This window comes from Embiotoca jacksoni, unplaced genomic scaffold (genome assembly GCF_022577435.1).
Source record: "Embiotoca jacksoni isolate LCO1_2020_lvr unplaced genomic scaffold, fEmbJac1.0.p SCAF_6, whole genome shotgun sequence".
NCBI classification, from domain to species: Eukaryota; Metazoa; Chordata; class Actinopteri; family Embiotocidae; genus Embiotoca; species Embiotoca jacksoni.
In genome coordinates, this window is record NW_027185414.1 from 4,285,929 (window position 1) to 4,309,935 (window position 24,007).

A 24,007-nucleotide genomic window follows, 5' to 3' on the forward strand; every position below is an offset into this window, starting at 1 on the left:
TAGCTGTCTTCCTCTGCTGTGGATAGATTAATATATGAATAATTATTCATCAGGTTGCCAGAAATACAACTTCATGTGAATGTTAATATTCTTCCATCTTCACTGGATGTGTAAGTAAGCAATTGTTTGCTAACACGTTAGCCATTACAGTTTTATGAATTGAGAAAATGAGTGCATTCAGGAAGCCTTGGTAGCTTTGAATTTGTAAAGTTTCCATTTGGGAACCCACAAGACTCAGGAAATCTGCTCCATTTCTGCTGTCACAATACAGAAAAGTGACAAACAACCTCATCATCATCCAGAAAAACCAACACAGGGACCAAATGGAGCTCAGGAGATCAATATTACGTGTGCACTACATTTTTTCAAACCTTTATGTAAGGCTATTTAACACAGATAGCAAACTAGGAAGTTTAGGCTCACCAAGTCTGACTATTTCACCTTATTTTCTAAGCAAGCACATTTCTTCCTTCCACCACAAACGCTGCCGTGTCTCGTAACGTCAAACCTCTCAAAGATCATCTACTTCCTTTGTGGGATATTCTGAGATGGACAGGCATTCAAGGTATAATTTGCTACTCTGAGGTCAGAACTTTCCCACTTCCTAGTTGCTCATGAATGCACCATAATGTCTTTAAGGCTTGTTGCACTGCCCCGAGTAGGAGTGGGTGATATGGCCCTAAAATAATAATACAATATTTCAGGCTATTTCTGTAACAATTGTATTTTTGTTGATATGACTAAATACTGAAAAATATGTTATTAAAATTTCAAAAAACATACAGTTTTTCACATGTCAGCATAAACGGAACGGTTTGCCTTCGAATATTCATTAAAAACCAAACAAAAATCATCTCTTAGTTCTTTAGTTTGTAAAATTCAACAGTAACCCAGAGTGAGAAAAAATAGAGCTGCTTTCAGCCATTCATGCTGTTGCTGTGTGGAAGTTACGTATGCAACGTACATTATATTATTACACAGCGAAACAGTATGACATCATTACGTCAGCAAGTTGCAATATTACCCTTATAATGATAGGATTATTTTTTTCATCCTTTTATGATGAACGATTATCTTAAACAATACAATATGGCACACTCCAAGCAACAAGTGAACACAAATATCAATTAGTGTATCAGGTTTGTTGATTTTCACTTACTACCAGAGCAGCAAAGATCAGTAAATTAATCACTTAATCAATTCATGAAAAATTTTGTTTAAAATAATACAATAATTGTTGTAGTTGCTCCTCAAGCAAAAATCCCAAACATGTACTGGCTCCAGTTTCTCAAATTAAGTTTTCCTCATTGGGCTGTCAAGAATGGCAGACATTTTCACTAATTTTGACTGTTTATGAACAAAATGAATAATGCATATATTGAGAATATAATCAGCAGATGAATCAATAAACCGTACGGACTGCTATCTATATGTCTTCAAACTGTGGATAAACCATTAGCACTCAGTAATCTATGAGGCACAGTGAATGCTGTGTCCTCTAAAACATCTGTTGTTGACTAACTGAAGTAAGCTGCTGTGGATTTTTGCTTAAATAAAAGGCGACAAAAATATTGTTCTGGACAAGAGGTATCGTTTACCACAAAAAGTTTGTGTATCAGCTCTAACAGCATCAGAACATTGTGGTCAAAAACGTAGCAGTTAAGCTTGAGCTTGGCAGTAGCCCCAACACTCTGCGGGAAGTTAATAGTGCATGAGTACAGATCAGATACAAACTGAATCACACGTGGGAACGAACACACACACACACACACACACACACACACACACACACACGGACACGGACACGGACACGGACACACACTCATCATCCAAACAAAGCTGGCAGTTGTCTACTTGTATTTGTTTGCTCAGACAGCAGAGGCAATGATGACATGCTTTTTGTGAGCTGTAAGGTTCCTGCCACCTCCAATCAACTAGTAGTTCTTGACCAAGCAAACAAAGTAAGTAAAGTAAACCACAAAAAGTAAAACACTGTCTCTTTGACATGGGTTTATGTGCCAGGAAGATCAGTTGGCAGGATTTACCGGCTCATGTTCACGTTTGGTTCCCCACTCCCAGTCTGGGATGCAGGACTCAAAGCTGTTTTTTGGCCACAAGGTCAGAAGCAGTGGGTGTGTAATTACATCCAAACAAATGTATTACAGCTATAGACTTAAGGACGAATGGATTGGAAACCTTTCTGTTGAACTTTCTTGAAGACATATTGTCCCGCTGGCATTCTTCATTGAGTCAAGGGACGGTCGGCTTTGAGAGCCTGTATTCTCTCGGTTATTTGCAGAGACAATTTTCTTTTGTTTGCTGTTCCCTGGCACTAAAACAAGTCCTTGCTGCTGGCCTCAGTGGTCAGCAGTTCATTAATCACATGAACCCCACAGCGGGGGAGGCGGCCACAAAAGGCCAGGACCTTAATGAGTTCAGCAGAGAACTCCAAAAGAGTCAATGTTGGACTCGACAGAGCGCTGAAGCGCAGCGAGGCCAATTCACTTTCTGCGGCCCAATGCAAACATTTTTCCACTTTTCTGCTAAATAAATAGGGTCGAGCTAGAATTAGGCGGATCAGGTAAGGGGATAATCAGTAGCTCTAATAATACTCTAGAGTCTAATCCTCTTGCCTTAAGTGCCCTGGGCCAGAGACCAGCTTCCTCACCACAAGCACAACTTTGACTGATAAGACTCTCACATAATGTCCGCTACAGGCCCGCTGGTTCTTTTATACTCTGATATTTTGGACATTTCTCATCTACTAGTGCCACTACTATTATGAAAGCTCCACATTATATGAGACGGAATGGCTCAGAGTCTTACTCAGAGAGGATTTAACAGACTGACAGCTTTGTCGACAGCTGCAATTGCTGGGCCTTTGTCATTTGACTTCTTAGTGACCAGTAGATTACCTCAGACATTGCACAATAAGGTAATATTTGGTATAAATTGGGTGCTGTGCAACTTTCACACTTCCCACTGTTGAGGACAGATTGATAACATTGATTGATCCAAGGAAGGTTTCTGTGCCCTTTATCATCTCCGTCCTGCTTCTCATTCTCGTCACATTCACACCTGGCAGCTGCACATAACAGCCTCGTCTGCCGCTGAGATGGTCACTTCTTCAGTCGTTAAGGGACGGGAAAGGCCCTTGTGACACGCTGATTTTACAAACTAAGAAAACAGAAAAGAAGCCTGTTGATTTTTTTGTAATCTATCTTTTACATTTTTCTGACATCTTACAGTTTCATCAGTCACACAACTGATTGTTGTTTCATTCTTGAGACCGAGTTTGGGGATTATAACATTTGATGCCATTTCAAGAGACACTAGCTGCAGTTAGTTGCACACTATATTTCTTTCTGATTAAAGATCTTGGGTGAACTGTTTACATTGGATGTGATCGAGTATCTAATCTTTCGTTTACATGCACCATTGCATTTAATCGGAAAAATTGTGTGACATGACAAAAGCAATAATTACATTACGTTTACTTTTTCCCACCCACATTCTGCGAGGACCTCCGAGCTGCTTGTACTCGCTGCCTCTGTTGTTAGGTTGGTGGGATGGTTAGGAGGTAAGAATATCAGGATCAGAGCCAATCAGAGGCATAGTGAAAAAGATACTGCTAAAGATGGCTATCTATCATCTTTTCACCAGTTGTCATTTCTGTGTTGAATTCAATCATGCAACAGCTTGATAACAATGCTTGCTCGGCCTCCAGTATTGTTCAGATCTATAAGAGTTTGTCAAAAATAAATTCTCAGTTGGGGTCTAGTTCAGCTTGAAAGCTGCCAATTTGTAGAAGAGGAAGAGACACGGACGTCCACGAACATTTACATCAAGATGGAGTGCCTGCACAGACAGATTGCAGCGAGAAGGTAATCCGTTTCATCGTTTACATGGTGCAAACTTTTCTTTTGATCGGTTTATGAAATGAAAAGGTTTAAACTGGCCGTCTGCAACCGATTGAAATTTGGATAGAGGTTCTGATAGAAGTTTTAAAATGGAGAATTTATGTTCTGTTTGTGCATTTAAACCAATTTAAATTTGCATATTACTGTGGCATCGCTTAAAATGTGGTGGGGAGCAGAATGAACATGTTTTGTGCTGTAAAATGTAATTTCAAAATTGTTTAACAATTGCAGTGTTATCTCTGCATTGAGAACGCGTGGTATGACAGTTCATCTGGTCAGAGAGTGAGTAAAACAGCTCACAGTTTAGCTGACAAATATTCAGTTGAAGGTGTGATTTACACTGAGTGTGCAGGTGGAGATGAGGTATCGAAGTTAAAGAGCAAGAAACCTATTACCGTACACGACCTTTGACCTTTTCAGAACAAGCCACCTACCTTAACCGCTGGGTGACCGTGCGACTGTCCACCTTCTTCTATACTTTGGCTACTTCTTTTTCTGAGTTTTGTTCTTGATATGATGCAAGAATTGATATTACACATAAACGGAAGTTGGCTCAGTTTTAATGCATCATGTCAGGATGTACTTACTCCACTGGTTGCTTTGGGTACATGGAGGAGGCAGTAACATTACACCATAACTCAAGAACTTTCCCTTGGGTGTGACTGTCAAGCAAAGATAGTTAACCAATTTAAAGCAGTAAATGTGTCCTGCCACCTGTGTTATCAAGCTAACAGATATAAGCAAGGGTCTCATTGTGGTGTAAGTTGGATATTTTCCAGAGGTTTTTCAGCTTGCGGAGGAAACACTTGGTTGACATTTGACAAAATACTTCATATAAGCACAAAAACATACAGCCTTCGTCTTTATGTCTTTAGTGGAATCAAAGACGGGAGGACCGACTGATGCATCAGGTCAGGCATGCTGTTTGTACTCTTTCAATAATGATGAGTTTTATTTACAACTAGAAGGCAGAAAGATTCCCAACACAAACTCACAGAAACAGACCAATCCACATAATGTGGCTAATCAGGTATACTTGGGAACCCCGTTGACATTAATGTGTACTCAGTCATTCTGAAGGCTGGACCAATCAATGACCAGTGTCGGAGGTTAGGTGTAATGGCATTTCTTCGGTGCATATGGAGCTCAGTGCCGATTGGTTAACGGCTGCCCCAGATGGTTTTAAAATGAACCCGAGGTTGGAACGACAGGAAACAATTCCTTATGGAGCGTCGCCAGACCCATAAATTCATGCAGTGAATTTGGGTCTGGAAACACCAGGCTAGTTAAGACTAACATGCTAGCAAATAATTGCTTCGAGTTAAGTTGCCTCTTTGAGCAGCTGTTTAGCATCGACAAACTCCTGAGATCAGCTTCCAGCGTATTTTGGCTATTATTTTGCTGTTTTAAATGCTTCACCTCGAGGACACATCTGATGTGTCTGGGTTTTGTTGGCTGAAACTATCTGCCTACTGTTTTATTGATGAAAGGAATTCAGCAAATAACAGTAAATCTAATTAAACTAAAAGAATTTTTTAAAAAAAGAGGCTACAGATTTCTGCAACAATTTTCTGTGTGTTCATGACTACAAGAGACTCTTTCACAGGGCGGACAGGGAGTCACTTGATCATATCAATACAATATAAAAATATCCCTGAATGCATGTTTGATATCCGTTTACCAGGCCGCCATTGACTTATTTTCTTCTGCTGACCTCGTGGGCATACAGTATAGTGGGTGTGACAGTTTATCTGTTCTAGCGGTTCCTCTTGGGCAGCAACAATCATTCAGCGAGCACACAGGGGATTTCTAAAATAGCTACATCTGTGGGTCCTTTCTAAATCCAATCCCTGCTGTAGGAAATTACAAAAAGGTTTACACTGAATACATTGATTTCTGTAACACGTAGTACTGCTCACGGGTAAACAAGTTCCAGGCAATTTACTGCAACAAGATATTCTGTAGTGTGGTTAATACCTGGACTTCTGGATCAAATTACAGTTTCCACGTTAAGTAATGGTCTTTCCAAGGCTAAAGCTGGAGAAACATTAGAAACTAATCTTTCTGCCTGTATTTTCTCACAGAACACAAGAACCATACAATTACACCCTTCTCTTGTGTGAAACTAAACCGAAGTGAACATTACATTAGATTTTTGGCTTCCTTAGACACAAATGGACCTGAGAAAAACTGAAATCCATTATCAGACCATAAAACAGCACCAAATACTACCATCAGACATGCATTTGTATCTTTGCAATCTGCTTTTTTTTTTTTTTTTTTTAAATAAAAGAATGGTAAATATTCAGGAAAAGGAAATAAATGGAGAACATCGAGTCCAAACCCAATTCTCTGGTAACAGAAGAACCTTGAGAAATGCCATCCCCTAAGCTCAACCTACGGCCACCCAACACCTGCTTATAGAGATTACACAACCCATTAACTCCACCTAAAACACCGGGTGCAGCAAGCCTTCAGCTGAGCTCCTTAAGAGTCTCCGTTATGGCAGAAACTGTCTTTGAACTGCTACTAAAACAGAATTTTCTTCCAAAAGCAGGACATCAGCCACGTTCAAGTGCACAGCCGTCACAAATGGACCAATAAATCATGAGACAAAAGTCCTGGATGCTTGGATGGGAGTGGTGATATGCCAAGTCAGGGCTGTAAATGGACCTGTTATGGCTTCCAAAGGTCCCCTGACTATCAAAATAAGCCATTATAGCCATGTGACTGCAGCGTGAATGGGAGGATGAACAGGATTAGCTTCACAACTCATTAATCGGACTGTCTCCTACTTCCTTCCCAATGATCAGCTGAGGATTTCCTCAACGCAAGCATATGCACGAGACACACTACGAGTGCTCATTCGCTTACAATTATCTTACATATGCGTTACTTTTCTCTATGTTTGTGGAAAGAGATCCTCATTCTTGGTAGTAATATAATAATGCTCTGTGATGTCACCCATTGGTTTGGAACTGCCGGTTTAAAGCCTCAAGTCTGGCATTTTGGCCATCGCCATCTTGTTTTTTTGGAGCCAGAAGTGACCCTATTTGGATGAGCTGAGGATGAGAAAGGGGTGGATCTTACTGAGAACCTAAACACACTTTGCCCACCCACCTACAGTGTACTGGCAAGCTGATTGCACCCCAAGTGTGTCAATCAAACCAGGTACGCCCTTAACCATACTCTCTTTGAGGCCTCATATCTAATCATTTGAAGCGGGACCACCAGAACAATGATCAGAAGTATTGAATTTAGCAAATGACACCATAATGGCTTGGAAAAAAAAATGTACTGACTTTGTATTTGATGAGAAAAGTTGATGCTTTTTGAATGGGACTCTATTGGAGCCGGAGTTTTTTTGGAGCCAGCCCCGAGTAGTACTCAGTGGTAATAAACTTAAAGGCACTTCTGCATTGGTTTTACTTTTCAGATCCAAAGATTACATCCAAGTTTATTTACAGTCTGTGGTAGAAAAGCATTAAAAGAAGGTTAATGTCCAGTCAACACTAGTTTGGTTTCAATATAAGACACAGAAACAGAGTTACAGTGTCTACTTATTGGGATGAGATGACTTTTTAACATTCATGCTCAAAAACCTGACATAACAAACCGTAACCACACAAATCAAACTACAATCCAAATTCATGGAAATATTGAAGTTTTTCAAACTTGCCTTTAATTTCTACGAATTAAATTCCACCTCTTCTTCTTCAAGTAAGAATCTAAATGAACCAGTTATTCCATGTGTTGCATGTTATCATCTTACAGGCTAACTTTCATCAAAATCCTCCAGATCACTACAGATCTGGTCGCATTAGAACATGCAAGTGAGCATTGAATTGGTGGTAGGAACAGTAAACAGTGGAAGATCAGTCGTGACTGTCAAAGCTTATGATGGCATTAACACAATCTTGTCCGTCACTCACTCAGAGACTTCCTCCCGTCCAAAAGCCATTTTATTTTAAACAACCAGTCAAGGCTCTGGCAGTTGCTAGGAAACCAGTTAAAAGTATTTCAAAAGTAAAACACTCCAGGAAACAAAAAAATTGTGGTTTCAAGCATGATCCAAAGGTGAATACCTAAATCTATCCAATGGCCGTGATCTACGTGCCAATTCACTGAATAACATTGTCCCAGAGTTATAATTACACTTTAGCTCTGTGAATGGTTGTCTACTGATCATATCCACATACTGGCATCAGTACTGCAAAGTGAATTTCACAATGACCATGTTCAACAGTAAGTACAGTCACGGTACCTGCTGAGTGTATTGTCTCGGATCGAGTCATGTCAGTATGCTTCATCTTTGTTATAGAGTGTGCGTTAACTCACTGACACAATGTGGTTTAAAAATCAAAAGACATTTTAAAACCAACGTTGCTATCCAGCAGGCCAGGAGAAGAGCAGCATGCCAATGAAAACCACCCATCTATCTATCTATTTATCTATCTGTCTATCTATCTATCTAGAGATAAAGTATACAAAATAAGCTTCATCTCAACAACTGCCATTGAAGCAAGACAAATAAAGTGATTGTATTGGCCAACTCCGAGCTTTGAATCTTCATCTGCTGTTGGAAAAGACTACAGGACACGACAAACCTTTTTCTGGATAAATTATACAAAAATAGATCACATCATTTGAACTCAATGTACACAACAGGCAATGTAGAACTTTACATCAGTGTTTAGCAGCCTCAAAGCGTCATCCTGCACTGTTTCTAGGTCAAAAACCTCCCATTGGCCATTAATTAACTTGAAGAATGTCAATGTGGATCCGTGTTATGGGGACAACAGTTACCTGCGGCTGCTCCTTCATGAAGCTTTTTGAATTGAGCTGTGCGGAGAGCTGCTCTCAAGGACATGGAGACACCTGCAAAGAGGGACGGAGGCCCAATATAGACCTGAGGTGACATCCAACACTGGGGCTCCATGATGACAGCAAAGACAAGACTCAAGTCTCAGGGACGGGCAGCACTTAGTGTGTGCTTCACCTACGCAGGAGTACCCCTCTAATATAAATGAGACGAGGACATCCTGGCCTGGATACCTTGTCCTTTCTGCCTCTTTTTTTGTATTTCAACCTTATATAGTATAGTGTATGGTAAACGTAGAAAACATCACTTTCATCCACATGGGATTCTGCTGCTTTTCAAACTGTGAGCAAGGACACCAGGAAGTTTCAAACACTCGCTTAGATTTAGGCTTTCAGAGCCCACTTGGGGCACTCTTGCTTTAGACACAAGGCCTCATGGTACAGTAAGGAGCTTTGGATAAAAACCTCTACCAAATGGCAGATAAGGGTGCCCGGGAGAGAGCTTCACAGACTGGTTTAAAACCCTGTGAAAGACAGGCTTAAAGTGTTTTTCATCCTCACTTCTCATCACTTTTTGTTAGTGCTGGAGGTCGGAATGGATATTAAATCAAATTCTACATTTGAAAAGACATAAAGACATAATGAAACTGGACCTTTTTAAGCTGAACGACTCCATGTAACTTGCCTTCGCTTTCCATATAAAAGATTTGTATTAATTCCAAACATAAACAATGTCTGACTCAGAACTCAAGACATCTAAAAACTAGATGGTCTTATTACTGAAATTCATTAAGAATTCATTGGTACATTAGAGGCTACTTTCCTGAATAAACATGTCACAGTTGCAATCAAAGCCTTCAAACGTGCCACACTGAGCGAGGATTAAGGCTTTTTGTGTGGCTCAACTGGGTTTGAAGTTTAACTCAGATGTTTGTTTGACCTCTCATGCGCTCACACGTAACACCAACAACAAAGAATTGGAGAGACAAAGGGCGTCCGCTTTGTTTAAAACCTCGTCGGATTCTTTTTACGGTTGACAACCAGCTCCGCTCTTCTGGGGGCACGGCTAAATTAGTCCGGGCTACGTCACCTCCTCAACAACGCCGCCACAGTAACCGGGACACACCATGTTGACTGCCATTTAGATAGTCACGGCTGTTTGATTTAATCAAACCTGCCTATTGTCTCTACGGACAGACATGAGGCCGTCGTGGTGACGTGACCTCACCCCGCCACACAAAAGCTGCCTCTGTGCGGAGGCTGCACACAAATGCTGGCTGACAACACAAGGCCGGGGGATGAAAGGTCTCCTCAGTGTTTGGTGACAGTTATTACCCTCTCCACTGAAACCAAATACCTGTGGGCCCAGATAGCATTATCTTATTGTGAGGCACACTGGGGGCCAGCCTGTAATCAGGGCCTCCGCCTTGATCAGCTCTCCTCCCCAGGTTTGATGCCACCCCAACATGCTGACATTGAAAAGAAGACAGAATAGGGGGTGAGGAGCAGCAGCAACAACAAAAAAGACACTGAAAGATAGCAGAACATCAGAAAAGGGAAGTATCTGTCTATTCCATTTATGAGGTAAGAGGTTCAGCTAAGAGAATCCTGAGCAGCACCAGCTTCACTGCAGGCCTAATCAGATTAATGTTACTCTCAGTGCAAGAGTGGCTGATGTGCATTGGTAGGTGTTGCACAAAGTGCTGCACTGATTTCAACGAACAAACAACAGCTAATTGAAAACATTCAAGAAGCAACGATGCAGCAGCATAGTAGGAAGGTTCTGGATTTGAATCAGCTCCTTCTACTTTAGTCAGTCAGAAACTCTTAATTGCCCACAAATATGCATGTTGTTTGTGTGTGTTTACCCAGTGATGCACTCCTGACCTCTATTGGGTCACGTAAATTTGCTCAACAGCAAGCAGGTGACACACAGCTGTCTGCCCACTCTCTGTTTCTTCAGATATGTTTCTGAAATGAACAGAAACTAAAACCGCATGTTTGTTTTGGAAACTGAGCTGCCAGTGATGTGCACAAGTCGCTAACCTCCCCCACTAATTCCTTACCCACGAAAGAGACTGTTGAGTTTCACAATGGGACATGTAGGACTTCCCATTTTTGGAGTTTCACCCATACTGGTGAACAAAAGTCTGTATATCTCAAGCCTCTGCTTTGATTATTTCCCAACTCTTTCTTCCAAGTCCCAGCTCTCCCTACAATCAAGCACATTTGTAAAATGCGACCAATCACAGCCTCTTAATACACACCATGTGACCCAAAACAGAAAAACATGTACCACCTCAAAAACTGTGAACAAAGCGTAAAGGAATGAAAATAATGTGTTGTTGTTGATTATTTTGAATGAACATTTTTGTTATTAAAGATTATTTGTGAATCAAAAGACCTAAGCCGCCATATTCCATCCTTTCTGAAATACATCCTTCAAAATAGTCAAATCAGTAGTTTTGTATGCAATAAAGGCATCAATTCACAGCTTTAACAAACGAATAGCTTTCAAAGATGTGTGTGTGTGTGTGTGTGTGTGTGTATACACAGAGATAAAACATGTCATTTTGCATAAGGAGAGCCCAATTAAAGCTATACTTCAGAGACGTCACGTGTGTTGTTATTAAAACCAGTGAGTGTTATCACTGAGGCGGACGTTGCTAGGTGAATCACAGACAGACTTTTCCCAGAGGAACAGCATCAAAACAAAAACAAGGAAATTCAGTCATACTTGATGACGCTTTTGTTTAGCCAACATCACCACCTGCAACCTGAAAATTGTGCATTTAATTCCTCTTTCAACTTTGTTACGTCTGACGAAGGAGCGACATTAAAAGTGTTTGTCTCAGCTAACTAAGCCACACATGAAGGCAGCAATGGAAACCTTACCCACGGTGTATCTGATGGCGACGGCTGCGAGCACACCCCTTCAGGTGCACATTAAATTCATTTTAGGTCCATCAGAGAGCAGGTGTGTTTATACTAGGCAGGTATCCTCAGCAGGCGTGTGAGCTCCTGCCACACTGATTACACTGAGCTAAATATGGCTTTGTGCTAACACAGACAGTAGGCTGATCAAAGCGCTGATGTCAGAGGGGAGAGGCGGAGCCTGCAGGCCACAGGTCAGGTGTCTGCTGTAACTACCACTCTCCTCAACATGATCCTCTGAGCAGGCCAGTAAAGTGGAGCGTGTGCAGGTATGCACTCCCTATTTCTTTATCAGTCACTCAAGGCACAATAATCAGCGGGAGAAAAAGTGGGACGATTTCTATACATTGTGGTATAGTACCGGACAAAAACGATATTGTATACTAAATCCAGTGATGGACAAAAAATAAAATCCATACTTGAAAAATTAAAGTCCTTCATTTAGATTTCTCATTCAAGTTCTACATCATCAGCATCATCAGTGAAGCTTCAACAAAGAGTTTATTACTCAGTAAGTTCACTGACAGAAAATGAATTGGTTATGATTTTTATAATTGTTTAATTATGTCAATTAATTAAGTATTTTTTTCAAGCAAAAGGGTAAATAAAACCTCGATAGTTCCAGGTTGTCGGACATAAACAGATTGATAATACATTTTTTGCACGTGGCAAAATTGGTTTGAACCATGATCACATTTCATCACAACATCCTATTTATCATCCTCATACACATGCCTATAAAGAGTCAGCAATAGACATACCAGTAGATATACTACTGCGGATGGCCCGACCAGCTGGACATCCTGCTTAATTCATGTGCATTATTTGTTTGGACACTTATTGGCTTGTGGAACAAAGTCAAATTTGAATCAGTTTTGTGGCCCAGATGGTAACAGTTTAAAAGAAGACGCAAGGGGGGGCGTCTTGTTATCCACAATGTTGTTTGACTTATTTAATCAGTTTCTGGAATCAATCTAAAATGCTGGTTGTGAATAGCAACATGCCTGCTTTCAATTCATCTGGAGTCCGTTCGATGCATCTCTTTCTTATTTCATCTATCCGCGATTGTTAAGTTGTGGAAGAATAAAGTTTCCAAAACAGCATTTAGAAAATTAAATGTGCACATTTTTCTCAGCAGCGGCATTGAGACGTTAGGCGAGTCAGAAAATGGGATTTATGTTAACACATCAAAACAGATTCAAAGTTTTAAGTGACACATGCAGCCCAGGCAGCAAGTCGAAAGCAGAGACACCTGAGCTTTCTACTTTTTGGTCCAGAAAAAAAAACCTTCATCTGCGTCTCAGGCTCACTGGCCGTCTTTATACCTGGCATTACTTGCACCCTGCATCCACGTTGCGGGCGGTTGAATCACAGCCGCAGGTAAGACTCACAAACACCACCTGCATACTGAAATCAGATCTGAAAATGTGGACAGAAGATTTCTACCCGATGGAAGTAAATCCAACAGTAAACACCCATGCTGGTTTGCACCCCATCCATCTTGACAACCCAGTTTTGCACGTTTCTATTTGTATAGTTGTATCCGAGCCCCCTCTCCTCTCCTCCCCCTGTCTTCTGTTTGTTTTGCGTTTGGTTCCTGATGGGTCGGCACAAAAAGGTTTATTCCTGTCCATACGAACAGTCCTAGTATTTACATTCTGTTGCAACAGAAAGAAAATGCTATTCTGACCATTTATGAGGGTAAAATGTAATCACTACAAATTATAATAATGTGTGCAGCATACATGCACATGCAGAAACTGCTGCTGTTTACAAGATGCCCCAGTCCTGCTGCACATGCTGGTACCACAGCATTGTACTTCATTTTAATCCAAACTTCATGGAAGCAACGTGTCCAATGTTTCTGGAAAGCCGGTCGTGGCTACGGTGGTAAATCTTTGCATCACCACAGGCACATTAACAATTAACAGTCTGTAGGAGAAAAGCAACACGACTGCAGGGCACAAAGTTTGGATGAGCTGCTGTTTTGGAACAATGAGTGCGGCTGCTGTTTAGCGTGCTGAGAGGATTCCAGCGATTCCAGTCTTAACAAAAACTAAGTCAAGGCTTCATTGTGAAAATCAGCGGGGAATTCAGCAGTCGCCCTCCCAGGCGTACTGAAAACCTATTCCTGAGCCAGCGCTACACGATGAACTAGTACCTGAAAGACCTCCTCTAATGCTTCCATTCTATAGGAAATACAGCGTAATTACAAGGCCGACACTGCGTGCATCCTCCATCATCATTAAATTAAGGGGTTTGTGAAGATGAGAAATTGTCTGGGTTCCACTTGGAGCCAGCAGAATCCTCATGGAAATTTACTGTACTCAAAAAGAGAGGCCATCTCCTCTTTCATTTGTCTCTTACACTGGAGCTAAATACATATTTCTGACTTGGATGGTCTCACAAGTGAGCCTAAACGTTGCTGGGAGAGACACGGAGAGAACACTAATAAGCTTTTGTGTCGTGGAAACAGTGTAGTCCTCTCCTGATAGCTCCAGTGCTGAGAATAAAAACATAATTGCGGGTGGTTGTTTACTGTTTTTTTTATGGAGTGTTGGCAACAACTCAGCTGCAGCTCGGTCTACTGTGGCATTCATGTTCTGTCCCTCTGGTTCACAGCATCAGTTGAACAGAGAGAAGGCACCGATATCTCATTCTGGGATGGAATACAATGTTTCAGAGGTATTCATATCAAAAGACTGCGATGAAAAAGAATGGCATATCCAGTGACTCCTACTCTCAGTGGAGGATTCTGGGCATCAAGCAGTGAGGCTGCAGATTGCATTGAACAGAAACCACAACCCAAGTGTGTAAAGACTGGATTCCCTCCGGCTCGAGTCTCAAACGTCACGTTTGGTTCCCTCCTCTGCACGGCTTCATCCTCCACCGGGAGCCTTTAAGAAGCGAAGCGTTTTCCCTCTCTGATGTTGTTGATTTGGTCTTTTTTTGTTTGTGCTTCCAATGTGGGAAAGAAGTTGTTCCTTTTTTGTCTATTTTAATTGAGTTGTTGTTATTTCCTACTTGGTCATTGTTTTTGTTTTTTTATTATCTACATATTTTACATGCAGTGCCTGTTAGCAGGAAGAGTGCACATTTCATCTCCTACTTAAAAGGACAGGGTTGTTGGCGTTGATGTAGGGATGTGATATATACGATCAAGAGTCAGCACAGAGTGTTTTATGAATTCAGTTTTCCATTTCTTTCATCATCCCCCGAAATCCTACACACTGAACCATCAACAGAACATTCTGGATTACATATTAAAAGTTGATATTTAGTATTTCAACTCTCAGACTTGTTCAACATTTTTCGAAAATACACGAATTTGCTTCATTGTCCAGAGGAAGATTTGAATTTGAAAACCTCTGCCAGGGAGTTAGCTTCACTTATCATACAAAAGGGAGCAGGAGGAAACAAGTTAGCCTGCTAGCCTTTGTCAAAAGGTAAACCAAACCAGCACCTTTAAAGTTAACACAATATATCTTGTTTGCTTCATCCATTCAAAACCCAACATGTAAAAACAACAAGCTGTGATTTAATGGTGGATAATGACTATTTCTTGGAGTCACTGGTTGTCTTGCGAACTTGACAGAGCCACGCAAACTGTTTCCCTCGCTGTCAGTTAACCTAAGCGGACTGGCTCCCAGCCCTTTTATTTACTGGACACGTACACTATGATGTGTCGGAGTAATGCAGATCTTTACATTTAATCCTTAGCAAAAAAGTAAATATGCACATGTCCTAAAAATGTGGAACTAATCCTTTTACGCTTCACGTGCATTTTACCTCCCAAAACCTCATAACCAAAACATGGGGTATTTAGATGTACTGAAACTGCGTACTACTACGAATGAAAACTTCTTTGGCCAACACTTTCACAGCTGTGTGTACAAACACACATAAAACTTCTCTTAGTCTGTAACGTCAATGTTTTCAACACAGTCGTTGAAATGATTCAAACACGCAGGTACCCTAAAAGTAGAATCACAATGTGGCAGAGGAATCTTCCCAAGCTGGGTTGTTGATGGTTAAAATCCCTGAATTTACTGTACTAACTGCAAGCAGGCGGGGTCTGTGTAAAACCTAAGCTGATAAGCAAGGCACTAAAACCCCACATCTCTCCACCAATTTGGAACAAAGTCATCTTTGACAAACTTTCCTGACATATAAAAGTTCAAATGTAGCCATCAAACTATCTGAAGTGATACCATAAATTTGACACACCTACTGTGTAAAACGTTTCTTGAAGGGAGTCCCACAGGGTCCATTTCCTTCTCTTACACTGTCACCTCCTCTGTGGAATATGATACGGGGATGGTGAATACTTGGCCTACATTCACAGGCACCGACTCAGATTTACAGGCCAATCCCACAGTGAAAAGAGACCACATGCAGATACAGACGAGGTGCATGACTGGGCTGCCTGACACACACCAGAGCAAGTTCTACTGAGTCAACGATGACTCAGGGGAAACTATGCGGTGACGTAACAAAATATTTGAGGAGCAAAACCCTGTGATTACGAAGGGTCATGGCACTAAATTGGAGAACTGATAACAACAATTGTGTCACATTTTCTTTCCAAATGCATTTCCAATTTCTGCTATTTCTGTTTGTTTTCTTTAAAAAAAAATTTTAAAAAAACCACCTTAAACCCCACATCATTTAAGATGACACATTAGCGTGGGATCCAAGGATCCGGTATTATTATTGTGGGTGTTAGTGCGGGTATTAAGAAAGCGTAGAATCACTTGTCAGATTAGTGTTGATTTTTAAGGCTGGGGATAATCCTGAAAGACACTGGAGATATGTAAAAATGTTTAGTGTGTGCCTCTACTTAAGGACATCGGTTGACTCGGTTTGAACGAGACCACTGATCAGCTCCACTGCAGCGGTTCGTACTCAGGCTCTGGCAAAGTGGGATAAAGTCCAAGTGACCCTGGAAAGTGAAGAAGTTGTGCGACTTCAGAGAAAACCCCTCTGGGTGTGTTACAACATGGGAAGCCAGAAGGGCCGCCATGTTCATACACCTGGTCCTCTGAACATGTTTGAGTGGGTGAGGTCAAGCGGGTGTAAATTAATTAGTGGGATACTGTTTTCGCTTACATGTGTGCAGGACCTTCCCAGTAGCATTCAAAATATAGCAGGAAGTGGAACCAACTCTTGCAGCTGGATTTACTTCATGGGGGGAAAAAAAGCCCTGAAGGGATTTGAAATCTAAACAGTGACTTTATAATAATCTTATTGGATTCAATGCGAGATTTTGAATCTCTTTGAATTGAATTGAATTGAATTGATTTGGGATATAGTCAATGCAATTATTCCAATAACAAGAGCTGAGGCTGAGAAAAGTAAGTGTTCATTATTACATTTCTCATTACAGTTGTAAAAAGTAGTTTAATGTCACATGTGAATTGTTATGATGCTATTTTTTTTCCCAGAATGACTTAATTACTGCTACATGTTAAAATATGTTCAGACCTTTTTGCACATCATAAGTATTTAACCATATATTTACTTATTTGTTTTGTACGTCACATTTAAAAGAACAATATGTGATGTTAGCCTGCTGACATTAGTAATACGTGCCCTTTTATCTCATCTGACCTCTTTTGAACAACATCATTTTACGTTTTCTTTCCTCGCTTGTCTTGGAGCCCACAGAGACGTGAGAGGGACCCTCTGAACGAGGATGGCACGGCTCCCAAGCGACAAGTTAACCCCCCTCAGCGCCCAGCAGCCATTCAACAGCTCCCCTCACCGGAAAACACCAGCGAGCGACGCAAAGCGACGCCGGGCTCCATTCATATCGCAGCTAATAACGGGCTGCGTTGTAATTGACTCCACTTACCTCCAGCAGTTTGAAGCTCAGCGTGAAGAAGTGGCGGCTTTCAGACGCATAATAATCCTGAACTTTCGGTGTTGGAGAGCTGGGCCGCAATGTCCTCTTTTATAAAAGTTTGCAAGTTGTGAAGTGAGACGGATGAGCGGCGCGGAGTTTTCTTTCCAAAGTGTCCTCGTTGAGGCGCAGCAGGAGCGACTTTCTGCCAGTTGTTAGTGTTTCCCAGGACACCGGAGGGAGGAGTCCGCGCCGGGACTGTTAGGAGTTGGGTTTCACGCTGCAGGAAGTAAAAATGCGCAGTGATGAAGCAGGACGAAGGAACTTTAGTGATTTTGTAGAAATCTTTATGGGCGACATGAGGTGAAATGTGCTGAAATTGTGACTGTCCGGCACCACGTCAAAGTGTGGCGGTCGCTCCCCGGGGTCAGGAAGAAGCCGACAGGGCTTTATCAACATCCTGCGTGTGCTTTTCACAATTAAATAACCTAAAATAACTTGCAGAGAAATCATGAAGCTGATTGATACACAATATTTCTTAACAGTGTATGAATATGTTTTCAAACCAACTTTGTTCTAACTTTCTTTGAACTTATTTTTGTTTTCCCCATTTAGTCATTGTGTTGTTTTTGCATCATAGCTGTGTAAAGTCTTACAATTGCTCCAAGACAACAACGTGTGTCAAAGTAACGTGTACGCGTGTCTTCGTGTGTGCGTTTGTGTGCGCGTACAACTCATTTATAGCAAACCACATCTCCTACCAACTGGCTAAACTCACATTTAAATTGTTCGTCACTTTTATTTTGAAGGCAAAATTTAAAAGTCACAAATATCTAGCAACAAATTGCTGTAACTTCGACAAATATGTGACTTTCCAGTAATAATAAGGATTAAATGAAGTGGTCAAACATTTAATTCAAAGTTGTTGCACATTTTGTTCAGTTGTAGCTCCAGTGCACTACAGTGATCTTTATGTGCTGGCCAGACTCCTTGCAAATCCAAACTCTTTCTGGCATCACTTTAGTGCAGCCACAGAACAGTTTCCACAAACTCTGCACATTTCTGCACCACTGTAACTGATAAGTGCTTCAGACCATTGTCAAAGAGCAACCATAAATCACACACACACAGGTAATAAATTGCATGAACTTGTGCACTCGGTCCCTAAATCTCCTCTTCAGGACACTGTATCATTAGGAATATCCTAATGTTATCCTGGTTTCATGCCATACGGTATAACAAAGGACACTGATCACAACTGACTCATTGATTAAATCTGTATTAGCTGTCTTTCTTGCCTTCCTTCTTCTATGTTGGTATTTTATCATCCGATCTGACCAAGTGATCAGAAGTAGAGACTTTAAAATGTAAATCACAGATACTTGTTGTGTCCAGGGGTGGAAATATTAGGTAAGTGATGCCCCGTAAAGATGCTTTCATTGCTGTCTCATCACGATTGCGTACACATTCTAAACCGAGGTGTGGATTAAACTGCCCTCTGCTGGTGCAAAAGGCCACAATGTAATCTAAATGTTTAGGTATTTTGAATGGTACATGGATGTGGTTTGACATTGTCATCATACAGACCCATAAAATATTTTTTTTTAAAGTAGGCACAAGTAGGACGCTGTTTTACTTCAAGTGCCAACAGGAAAACGTTGTGTTTTTATTGTACATACACTTATAAAGAATGCACTGTTTGGAATAATTGATCAAATAATTTTTCAATATGTAAGGGAGTGTGCGCAAAGCAGGGCAGCTTTCATTCCCTAGCTTTAGCTGGCGAAATAAATGTACATTGTTTATACATTCCATTATTTTTCCTTAAGGCGTCGACAAATATCATTTATAGCTTGTAAATAACATCAAAGGGATAATACATAAGGATATGTTTAAAATCAAGCCTCTCCTCCGGATCATTTGAGTGACGTGGATTGAACAGAGCTTTTATTATGTGGTTATGAAGAAAAAAAACATATTCAGTGAGGCTTGCTATGTGAGCCCACAGTTCCGGATGAAGTCTCTGTTATTAATTTCAGTCGTCCCTCGGGTGGGGAATCTTTGATGACGCCACATCCTAATAAAATTCCACTTACTTTATTCTGGTAACTTTATGAGCCGAGTAGGAAGTGAGAGTCCAGGTTGATGGGTGGTCACCTGTTGAGGAGAGACTGACCTGTCAGAGTCAGACAAATATTTCTTTGAGCTCCTTACTCAGCAGTCTGTTTCACTCTGTCCTCAGCACAGGTTAGCCGCTGTAACAAAAGCATCACTGATAAATCACAGTACTAAGCTGCCATTTAAGATAAAAGACAGGTTGTATTGAAAATGGTCTCTATTCACCGCCATGCTGAGCTGCACTTAGACACACTATTGCAGTCTGGAGGAGGAGTGGAGAGATGTGTGTGTGTGGGGGGGGAGGGGGGGGGGGTGTAATGAAGCAGGGCCAAAACATGAGTGAGATGGAGTAACAAGCATGACACAAAGAAGTACATAGCTGCCTTTGTGTGTTGATAAAAGGAGGTTTTGTAAGTTGGAAGACTTGAACGAAAGAGGATGGAAGCGATAGTGCTGGAAAAAAACCAGCCAGAGTAAACACTTTGTTTTAAGTGTTTACTCTGGCTGTTTTTTGGTTTTTTTTTTTTGACAGAGACAAAAATACACTAGTTGCAAGAGGAGGGAGGAGGTGGGAGAGAGAGAAGGAGGGAGAGGCATATCATTTGGCTGAAGTGCCTTCAGAATACACTCTCAGTTCAGTGGAAGGCTCCTCACACTCAGCAGCACCGTCCACATGGCTTCTCACTCAGAGCGGGCTGCCAGGCGTTTGTTGTTTTCTTCAGGTAAACCTGCACTGGGATACTTCTGCTGTCCAAAAAGCTATTGGGGGGTGGAGGGGGTGCTTAAAAGTGTTTAGACTTCAATACCAAAATTATGTATGATTTGTCAGTAAGCTAAGTTGTCTGTATAAAATAATTAGGCCGGTCTGCTGTTACTTAGCCCTCCTGTTGTCCTAGGGTCAAAATGACCCGCAGCTGTGTTCAACCAAGTTCTATTTTATTTTGTTTTCACATTTTTTATTTTTATTTTTATAGGAGGCTGTGGGGGTTTCTTCACAGCCTCCTTGTCACCAAAGATCCCCCAAAAAATATAAAAATAAAATAGAACTTGGTTGAACACAGCTGCGGGTCATTTTGACCCAAGGACAACAAGAGGGTTAAAACACTGCTGTTTGATTGGGAATTATACACCTGAGCTTTGATTGGTAGAGGAATTCAAACCATATCAAACAGCAGAATGGGGGCTTTTGAATATTTATCATTTAACGTTTTAGAGATTTTGCAACCACCTTGGTTTAGAAATTTTGGTGAAAGGTGACCTATTATCCTCATTTATGGATCTTGTTTAATATTCTGGGATCCATTAGAGTAACTGTACATGATTCATAGTTCAAAAAACTATTATTTATTTTATACGAGCCCTTTATGCGACCCTTTAGTTCATTTTGAGTTTGAAACAAGTTGTTTTAGCTTCTGTCTCTTTGAGGTAACACTTTTTTCTAAATATTTCTTTGTACATGTTGACAGCGAGTAAAATGTTATTCTGCTGTCACCAAATGACAAGTATCTCCCTGCGTTGTCTCTGTACTTTGTTGGCGTGCTATGTTCGGAGCAGATGACCATATAAGAAAAATCTGTGACGAGATGACGTCAGCTTGTTGTGAACAGTGTTCAGAGCAGTCTGAAAAAAGGAAATACTTTGGCCCCATTTAATATAACCATCTGATATTGTAACATCGTGCTGTATATATGACAGTATATATGACCCCTTACACCAGCTTGCTTTAAAGCAGCAGCGGTTGATTTTTCAGCCACTTAGGGGCAGCACAACAAGCTGAAGACACAAACTTTTGAAATCTATACGCTTTTTGTGGTTGCAACGTAAGCATTCATTTGGAGTCGTGTTTCTGGACAACGTGAACAAAGCAAGTGGAATACTTGCTGACACCACTAACAGCTAAAGAACATATCTGGCCCTTTAACCTCTAAATGCAATAAGGTGCACTGAGCTAACTTTGTCAGTTTGATATTAATGCTGGGCAGGTAGCATGCAGTGGGTTAGCAGAGCATTTTGGCTGATGGTCGATGTGAGTGGAAGGACTGAAGAGTGAAGTTGCAGCCCGTGAAACCAAAAAACTTAGCTAATAGACCGTAAAACACTCTGTTGACCCGAGGAAAGCGCCACATCACATTACATTATTTCTGATTCCTGTCACATTAAAGTTGTTTAATCCACAGTTAATATAAAGTATTAATTTGCGCAGTTTCAAATTTAATGAAAACCTACGAGCTAAAACAAAAAATCTCTGTGTAAATCCAAAAAAAAATAAAAAAAATCACAAGAAGCTCTGACTGTAGTGCTTTGAAGTTTCTGATCATTGTTACTATGGCAAAGTAAGTCATGTTCAGCATAAAAAGTTCAGACACCATAGAGATCAAAAAGATCTCTAAAAGCTTCCTCTGGCCTGAAGCTGTCTGTTTTCTTGGCAGCCCAGTTCACTCAGCTGCCACCCACCATTTGTTATAGCAGAGCCTTTTACATGCTAACCGTACAGGTACAACAATTCTCAGGATATTTCAAAGCAATTGTCTGTAGCTGTCAACTTTAAATTGACTCTGGATGTGGGATTTTTTTCCATCAGCTCCTCATTTTCTTCATCTCAGTGTGTAAAATGCTCGGAGCATCACGACATACCTCAGAATTATCATGATAGTACGGCGTAATTGCACAGACGGCAGTGCACCAGACATGCTGCTGTCATTCAGCTAACTGGATTGGGTGACATGCAACACTGCCATCCCTTTGTCTTTGTGTGTGCTCCTGTTGAATGATAAAACTGGTGGTGTTATTTATTTTTGATGATGCATAAATGCCATGAAAAGACCTAGATCGACAACAAATTGTATTTCCAGTGCAGCCTGACATGAAGCTTTTTACCGCCGTGGTCAGTGAAAGGTCACAATCCAGATCTCGGTGACACAAATCAAGAATGTTTTTGTAATTAAAAGCATTTTACGAATAATTTCAGTCCCCGGCGTGTCCACAGGATGTCAGTGTCCGCGGTGCTGCGGTCAGTAAGTCCAGTTGATCCCATCAACTGGGATTTACTGTCTTTGTGGAGACTAAAAACACCACTGTACAAATCACTGTCCAACAAACTCTGTGTGTGTGTGTGTGTGTGTGTGTGTGTGTGTGTGTGTGTGTGTGTGTGTGTGTGTGTGTGTGTGTGTGTGTGGTTGTGTGTGTGTGTGTGTGTGTGTGTGTGTGTGTGGTTGTGTGTGTGTGTGTGTGTGTGTGTGTGTGTGTGTGTGTGTGTGTGTGTGGTTGTGTTTTCTACGTGGCAAAAATAACATTTGCATTTGCAGACCTGACAATCGAAGTGTTTAAATAATTGTCAGTGCCGTAAAACTGTGAATGAATTTTGTCAGCACACTGTTTGCCTCATCTTTATATCAGCGTTTACCATCCTGTTTGTCTTTGTCCAAGTCCTCATATGTGTCTACACATGCAGTCCTGGACGCACGCCAGAGAGCAGATCAGGTGACTTAAGCCAAGCTGGCGTCCTCCAATCAGATGTGAGGGATTTGCGGAGGTCGGACACCACACTGCCTCCCACCCACCCTCCACATCCCACCTCCACATCCCACTTCCACTCACCAAAGCCCTGCAGATTATCGCCCTCATACCTCTCCTCTTTAATTAGGAGCAAACAGGAGGCGTGAAGGCAATTCAGAAGAAGCACAAATGGGGGAATAAACAGAGAGGAGTTGACTTAGATTTCATCAGAGTACTTCTCTGTAAAGACAGTCAAATGGTTGTGTTCTTCTTAAAGCAAGGTTTACTTGTGTATTAACATTTCTACAGACGAGAAGACAATCAGAATTAGATTTAATTTCCCAAATGGGATTTTCATCTTTGTACGACAAACATTAGCGAGGGAATACGAGCCTCAACAAAAGGATGGACTTCCTGTAACCCTGAGATCCACCATGATGTGGAACATCCTCGCCACCTAACACTGACCCAGTCAGCGGCGGGAAAACGGCATGAAGCTATTGTAGCAGTAATTGCACCAGCAGGGTTTATGTTTGCTGTATTCTTCATTGCCTTGTTATCTTAAAGTTATTTTGCGCCCACGCATAGAAGATGAGGCACTTAACAAGAGGAAGCTGCAGAAGTGAAAAGAACTGACACATGAGTGGGTGATGAAGAAACCCTGAGGGGCTTATATAAACAATATTGTAGATAAATATGAGTGAAAACAAACAGCTGCAAAAGTTGCCAAGCGTTCATGTTAGACAACAGAGCAAGATAAAGTGATGAATTTCCTTCAGCGTATAGTCAAAAATAAATCATACTATTTAGTTAGCATTTCACTGAAAAATATCTGTAAAATAAGCCTTAAATCCCTGGTCGTCAGCAAGCAGCTAAT

At 41.1% G+C, this 24,007-nt stretch overlaps 1 protein-coding gene across 1 annotated transcript in view; it reads right to left on the reverse strand.

The window, feature by feature from the left end:
* LOC138212826 (A-kinase anchor protein 13) overlaps nucleotides 1-17,918 on the reverse strand; it is a 103,357-nt gene extending 85,439 nt beyond the window's left edge. The window contains exon 1 of the mRNA XM_069173423.1: nucleotides 17,530-17,918. The gene's annotated coding sequence lies outside the window, so the exon portion shown is untranslated. The remainder of the gene's footprint in view (nucleotides 1-17,529) is intronic.
* Between the last annotated feature and the right edge of the window lie 6,089 nt (nucleotides 17,919-24,007).